This window comes from Ammodytes marinus, assembly GCF_949987685.1.
Source record: "Ammodytes marinus genome assembly, chromosome: 22".
In the NCBI taxonomy this organism is placed as follows: Eukaryota; Metazoa; Chordata; class Actinopteri; order Uranoscopiformes; family Ammodytidae; genus Ammodytes; species Ammodytes marinus.
The window spans coordinates 4,457,804-4,466,068 of record NC_137226.1 but is presented as its reverse complement, the minus strand read 5'-3'; positions in this window follow the sequence as shown (position 1 = coordinate 4,466,068).

The following is an 8,265-nucleotide window of genomic DNA, read 5'->3' as shown; positions in this document are numbered from 1 at the left end:
GCCTATTTTCAAGATAACAGACGGGGGTCGATCGATGAGGGTCCACACACACACACACACACAGATAGAGATGTGGTCTATTGTCACACAGCCACAGCACTATGCTCACTGATGCAGAAAGAACAGAATGAATAGACCGCTATAGCAAAGTCTCTTGTTGCCAGGTGATAAATTGAACGGTGTGTGTGTGTGTGTGTGTGTGTGTGTGTGTGTGTGTGTGTGTGTGTGTGTGTGTGTGTGTGTGAGTTTGTGTGTGTGTGTCCGTGTGTGCATGTGTGCGTGCGTGCATGGGTGTGTGTGTGTGTGTGTGTGTGTGTGTGTGTGTGTGTGTGTGTGTGTGTGTGTGTGTGTGAAATCAGAGGCTGAAGTTTACGGGCGGGTGAAGCTCAAACTGATTTACTTGGTCGTCATTTCACTGAAGGTCATTATCATCAAGGAAAATTACATACATGCTGAGAACCAACAGCCCATGTCTAATCAGTGTGGTGCGTTCGAGGGGCGTAGGGCCTAAATGTTGTGTTCAGGTTGTGTTCGTTTTCTGAAGAAGTTATAAAGTGACGGAGATGCAGTGTTTACCACAAATACTTTTAGCTTGTTAATGTGTGTGTTGTATTCATGTGTGTGTTGTCTATTGTTTTGTATTGTATTTCTTTTAAATGGACCTTGAGTCTAATAATAAAAGTTGATGATGATGTGAAATTGATCAGTTAGTTAATTGAAAAAAAATTCAAATCGATCTTTTTTTTCAAAGACTTTTATAAATGAAACATCCAATTGCTCCTGCATCTTTAACATAGAAATACACTTGTTTTCTTGGTCTATTTGTTGATGTCAATTTTAAATCTTTTGCCCTCAAACTGTTGATTCAACACAGCAAACACTTTTCTGGTACAACCGGCCTTCTCTGACATTTACACCATGACACAAAAGTCAACACAATCCTTTATTTTTACACCGGAAAAAAGAGGGCAAGAATGACAAGAGTGTAGGTTTGTTATTTTGTGTCCACAGTATTGCAGACACTCTGGAAAGTAATAACTGTGTCGGGGACGTATTAGAAATAATAAGACCGCTGCCAGTGGAGGCAATCAGTGAATCTTGGTTTGCCTTTTCTATATTTACTCTTATAAACACAGGCTTTGCAGATATGCTAATTCTGTATAGCTGTGACACATTGTTAGAGAACCACTATGTCTAGGACTAAATGTGGCCAAGACCATCTTTTCCCATTCTTATTATTTTTAATGATGCTAGTTAGCCGTAACACTGGTACAGAAGATGTGTTCATTTTATGTCACTCGCTTGGCTACGTGACCAGAATAAAGGTGGAATTTGTTTTATAAGTTCAGCACGGTGAAATGCTTAGTGCAACAGGGTCAGTGGTGCAGTATCTAAAGGAATAGTTCAACATTTTTATTTTATTTTTATTTTTTGGCCTCACGAAAGGGCGACAGAACTGTAACTGTGCTTGTGGCGTTATTGATTTGGAAAATGTGCAAAGGTCGCTCCTCCGGGTTAGCTGAGCTCAAACACTGCTAGTCAAGAGGAGCAGGTCAACAGATAAACTTTACAACATCACTAAACTTGAGTCGGACAGTGTGGCAAAAAGAAAAAAAAATCTAAATGTTAAACTATTCTTTTAAGATGCCTTATATCACAAAATAAATGATAATCATAACATTTTGACCGCACAGCTGTTATAGCACAAGGCTGAGATGGGGGAGTTGTTTGTGGCGCAGGAATTTTCAAAGTTCAAACGATGGCTTCTATCGTGAATGATGAACTGTTGTGAACTTTGGGTTTTGGGTGATTTAAGATCTTACTTCATTCTTCAGTTGCAAAAGGGGGAAGGAGATTGGTGTGAAATACAGCCCTCCTTTCAAAGCACTGGGGAAGTATATTTTGCAACCCATAATATCGCTTTAACCTTTAATATAACCCGGACTGAAATTCTAATTTAAATTCTGCTTTCTGGGTGGTTAATATGAATAAAACGCTCTGTCAGGATACATGTAATTTTGTAAAAACTATAAACACACACATGAGATTGGTCATTCTGTGCTACTGTAGAAATATGGTGGTGTAACCTGCTCCTATTTAGATATAAAAGGCTTATTCTAAGGTAATAAATAAAAGAAACAATAACAACATTGGTTTTGCAACATTACAACATAGTGATTGCTGACAGCGTGTGGATAAGATCACACACACACACACACACACATCAGGGGGTTGGGTTGTTGACATATAACACTGCGCTGATGTCCTCTGAGATATTACATCTCAAGTGGGATAAACACGCACAGCTTAATGAGAGAGAACTGAGGAGGAAGTTTGTTTGTTTGTGTGTGTGTGTGTGTGTGTGTGTGTGTGTGTGTCTGTGTGTCTGTGTGTGTGTGTGTGTGCGTGTGCGTGTGCGTGCGTTCGTGCATGTGTGGTAATAAAAGCAGAGTTCGGAGCAAGGTCTGTGCATGTGAGACACTGCGATGGTTACCATGGTAAACCGGTAACAAGTTCGAGGGCATTTCTACATTTCTAAAGCTTTTCTAGACTAGCCATACTGAACACACTAGATCTCATACTGAACACACTAGGTCTCATACTGAGCACACTAGATCTCATACTGAGCACACTAGGTCTCATACTGAACACACTAGGTCTCATACTGAACACACTAGGTCTCATACTGAACACACTAGGTCTCATACTGAACACACTAGGTCTCATACTGAACACACTAGGTCTCATACTGAGCACACTAGATCTCATACTGAACTCACTAGATCTCATACTGAACACACTAGGTCTCATAATGAACACACTAGGTCTCATACTGAACACACTAGATCTCATACTGAACACACTAGGTCTCACCACACATCAGAGGCTGAGAAGCTGTGAAAACACTATTTAGGGACTCGCTGTAGAGACGAGACCTTGAGGAGTGTGTGAAAAAACAGTATTAATCTTTTTCTTTTCTACTATTTCTCTGCTTGCGGACTGACAAAAGGCTGGTAGCTAGAGAAAAAATAGCCCCAGTTTTACGAGGTGTCGTTTAGGTCTTAGATCTAGAATGCATGTACACGCACACACACACATGCACAGGCGCGCGCACACACACACACACACACACACACACACACACACACACACTTCTTGTAGCCTGGTGAGACCAGCTTGATCTTGCGATTTTAATTTTGCAGTCATCAATCTAGCCTCCAGTCAGACCGGGCCCTCCCCACTTTCTGTCTGTTGGCGGAAGGCAGTCCCTGATTGGTTCATGAAGTTGTTAATGTCAACAGGGATCATGAATAAGCTCTTGAGATATGTCTGGTCTCATGAGGCTAGATTGATGACTACATGAACCAATAAGAAGCTCTCGCAAAAAGTTTTGTGTCTGTGTGTGAGCTGAAAAAGTAGCCTGTGTAAGAGCTGAAAAACGGTGTATGTGCATGCTTTTTATGTGTGCGTGTGAGAAAATCTGGCGTGTGTATAACCATGCATTATTGACATATTGCCTAAACTGCACCTCATACAGTTTACTGAATGGATTACATAAACATTTTTTATATTTTATCTGCAGTTTTTTTGCTGAGCATATGCTGTAACGGCAGGCAGAGGCATTTAATGCATGCACACACAAACACCCAACACAGTGTCAGCACAATGAAGGCAGCCCAAAGCACACACACACCATCTAAGGATCGAATCAGGCTTCACACAGGGTAAAAACTAGCCAATTTGACAGAACGCTTGATATTTTGACAAACCGATAAAGACAGCAGGAACACACACATGACCTACTGCTCAAGCACTTGACACGTGCGCGCACACACACACACACACACACACACACACACACACACACACACACACACACACACACACACACACACACACACACACACACACACACACAAACACATACACACATACGGAAAACCTTCAAGGACGTTTTTTTTCTTCCCTTTTTCCAAGAAAGAGAAAAATGAAAACAAGACCTGCTTTTTATTAGGTGTGCATGAGCTACGTATTACGGCATGCCATACACACATTCCTTCAGATGTTAGTCAAACAGCAAAGGACCAATCACATGCTCCTATTACACAGGAACAGACATGGTGAAACTTGCCCAAACTCAACTCAGTGGTAAAAAAAAAAAAATCCTTCATTAGCACAACAAAATTGCCAACACAGCTGTTATGAAGTTAACCACACCACACACACACACACACACACACACACACACACACACACACACACACACACACACACACACACACACACACACACACACACACACACACACACACACACACACACACACACACACACACACACACACACACAAAGACCAACGTCCTCTTGTACAGTCCTGCCTGTAAAAGCTGTTATCTTTAACCGAGAGTGACAAGCCCCCTGAGGCAATTTCTCTGGAAAAGCTGTCGAACTATTTAGTCGTTAAAGGTGTAGGCTAATATATATCGGCTTTCGCTTTAGAACTTCACAAAATGACATCACCAATGTTACATAGCCGAGTGTTTTCAAGTTGTGTAGGCTACTAAAAAACGTCACATATTTCCTTACATTTTCATCTAATTTTCAAAATGCAAGAAGGCAGTTTCTCCCTGACAAGCTGTCAAACTACTTCCATGCAAAACAACTCATAAACTTTTTCTATCTCCCTCATGTGACCCACGTAAGGGTCGAGTTTACGAGGGCAATATTCTTTAGCTGATCACTACATGATATTTTAACAGTTTCATAAAACAGACAAGCAGCCAGAGATCCCACTGAACAACACAACCTATAAAAAAAAACTGTGAGTTAGATTAAAGTGCAAACGCTACCTCAGTCACATAGATGAGCGGCGTAGCGCTGTAGTTCTTCCTCATGCCTCCTCCTCTTCCTCGCAGCCCCAGAGGTCAAAGTGCATCTCACAGACCGCGGCTTCAGTAGATCCCCGCTGCATCCCACACACGCACTCTGTCTGTCTGTCTGCCGCTTTCAACCTTAAGGACTACCCTCGGAGGGAGGAGTGTGTGTGTGTGTGTGTGTGTGTGTGTGTGTGTGTGTGTGTGACTGCAGTCCTGTGGTGTGTGTGTGTGTCCCTGTAGTCCTGTGGTGTGTGTTGTGTGTGTGTGTGTGTGTGTGTGTGTGTGTGTGTGTGTGTGTGTGTGTGTGTGTGTGTGTGTGTGTGTGTGTGTGTGTGTGCAACCCCCTTATTGTGAAATGTTTTTTTGCTTCCTCCTCCAATGTTAGAAGCATTCAAGCTTAAAAACAAAACCGGCGGCTCCCTGTGCACCTTCCGAAACACTCAGCCTGAGCTACTGTTTGTACGTCCCCAATGTCCTGAGGTGGGGTGCGCACACACACACACACACACACACACACACACACACACACACACTTCTGCCCCTGTTGGGAAAACACCACCTTAAAAGGCTTGAAGGCAGCCAAGAGCTGGACAGTTTATGATCCATATCAGCCCAGGAACACTTTTTCATTTCGCCACGGTAACAACAAGATCATTGGCCAATCAGGAGGGAGCAGAGAGAGGATGGAGAGGTGTGTGTGTGTGTGTGTGTGTGTGTGTGTGTGTGTGTGTGTGTGTGTGTGTGTGTGTGTGTGTGTGTGTGTGTGTGTGTGTGTGTGTGTGTGTGTGTGTGTGTGTGTGTGTGTGTGTGTGTGTGTGTGTGTGTGTGCAGAGGGAGGCTTAAGGGGTATGAATGAGTGTGAGAAAGTTTTGAGTTGGCGCAGGAATCTCCTGCCAGACACGCTCCCCTAGGACGCAGAAGGACGGAGACAGCACTTCTAATCTGCAGAGCCAGATAACTGTGTGTGTGTGTGTGTGTGTGTGTGTGTGTGTGTGTGTGTGTGTGTGTGTGTGTGTGTGTGTGTGTGAGTGTGTGTGACCTGCACCCAATACCACTCATGGTCTATGAAATCCTTACAAGTGGGAGTGCAGAGCAGGGTCAATTCTGTCATCCACCAAACGTACAGGCATCTGTGGAATGTAACTAAGCACCTTGACTCAAATACTGCATTGAAGTACAAATATAAGGGACTTTATGGGATATTTACTTTATATATACAGTATTTAATATCATACTTATTATGTTAATATGTGTTAATTAACACCAAACAAAGTACAATGATTTCTGATGGGAATGTCATTATTTTTGCAGGTATTTCGATGTAGATAGATAGATAGATAGATAGATAGATAGATAGATAGATAGATAGATAGATAGATAGATAGATAGATAGATAGATAGATAGATAGATAGATAGATAGATAGATAGATAGATAGATAGATAGATAGATAGATAGATAGATAGATAGATAGATAGATAGATAGATAGATAGATAGATAGATAGATAGATAGATAGATAGATAGATAGATAGATAGATAGATAGATAGATAGATAGATAGATAGATAGATAGATAGATAGAAAACCTAGTCTATGTTGAAGACCCTCACATTCCAATTTGCACTTGACATTTAGGAGACATTTCAGCAGGTGATACTTATTACATGAATCACCCAAACTGCGACACCTTAATCCAGCCTTGATTAACAAAACTAGTTTCAAAATGTCGGCCAAGGAAAATGGATTACCAGTATTTTCTTGATAAAAATAATTGTAATCTTTGTTAGGAACAAACAACAGAAGAACTGGGTAGTTTTGCATTTAGTTTTGTATAAGCAGGGATCAAATAATATAGGAGACTACTCATGATCACAGCTGTAAAAACATAATAAAAGCATTCGCCTATATGCTCTGACAGATCAGAGTCAGCGGTATAGTCTCCAGGTATTGTGGTTAAAGGCTTATCAAGGTTTCTGAGGACATGAGCAAACACTTGTGTGTGTGTGTGTGTGTGTGTGTGTGTGTGTGTGTGTGTGTGTGTGTGTGTGTGTGTGTGTGTGTGTGTGTGTGTGTGTGTGTGTGTGTGTGTGTGTGTGTGTGTGTGTGTGTGTGTGTTACAGTGCAGCTAGCAAAACAACATTCAAAGTATATCTTGGGCACTATAGCTCGATTTAAGCCCAGAGTTAATACAGTGTCTATTGTGTGCAGACAAACCAGCGGATGAGTGGACAAAACTAGGACATATTTGGGCTTACTTTTAAAGAAAAACAAAAAATACAGACCCAAGGCATCGACTCTGACCCACAAAGTGCGTGTGTGTGTGTGTGTGTGTGTGTGTGTGTGTGTGTGTGTGTGTGGACTTTTTTGGGGCTTATTTTTTAAGAAAAAAAATAATATTAAAAGATCCAAGGCACTGACTCAGACCCATTAACATTTAGAGAGTGATACAGAAAATGTTCAGAAAGCCTGGAACCACTCATTAAGGATCACTCACTCACACACACACACACACGCACACACACACACACGCACGCACGTACGCACGCGCGCGCACACACACACACACACACACACACACACACACACACACACACACACACACACACACATAGGGGAGGAAGGAATTTGGGCTTGAATGATGCAAGAGGAGAGGAGACAGTAACGTTAAAAAGAAGAGATGGAGAATCGAAGACTAAACAAGGGAGTGATGGACAGATGTGACAGTTGGCAGGAGGGAAGATGACAGAGGACAAACAAGGATCGTGTCTCAACATCGAGACCAGTGGTGGAAAATACTAAGTACATTCATTCAAGTACTGTACTTAAAGCTATAGTGTGTAACTTCTGTCGCCCCCAGTTTAATTCTGAGTTATTACAACAACACTGTCGGTGCATCCACACGAGTTGAGTCGGTGATCGTACATGGATTTTATACCTTTGGCTGTACGTCCGGGTTTTTTCTTAGCAGTAGAATCAACATCTGAAACATTTCTGGGGGGGGGGGGGTAACACCAGTTTGTAAACGCTGCCATACGGAGAAATCCAGTGAGTTTTGTGGAGCTGATATGGCTTAATCAACTTTGTGTCAACTCATTTTAAGCAATGGCTTGAATGAAACCAACATTCATTTATATGAAAAAAGTTACGCACTATAGCTTTAAGCACAGGATTGGAGTACTTCATCCACCACTGATCAAGACAAACCCTATTTAGCTCCTTTCTCTCTTGCCTTATGCATCACAAGCAGCTGCCACTTCAACACAGCACACACCACCGCATCAGCAGCTACATATACGGGCCGACAGTGTAGCTGCTCCACTTAACACATAGGATCAATCTGACTGCATCTACATCTATCCTAGACACAGACGGTTCAATGAATACCAAA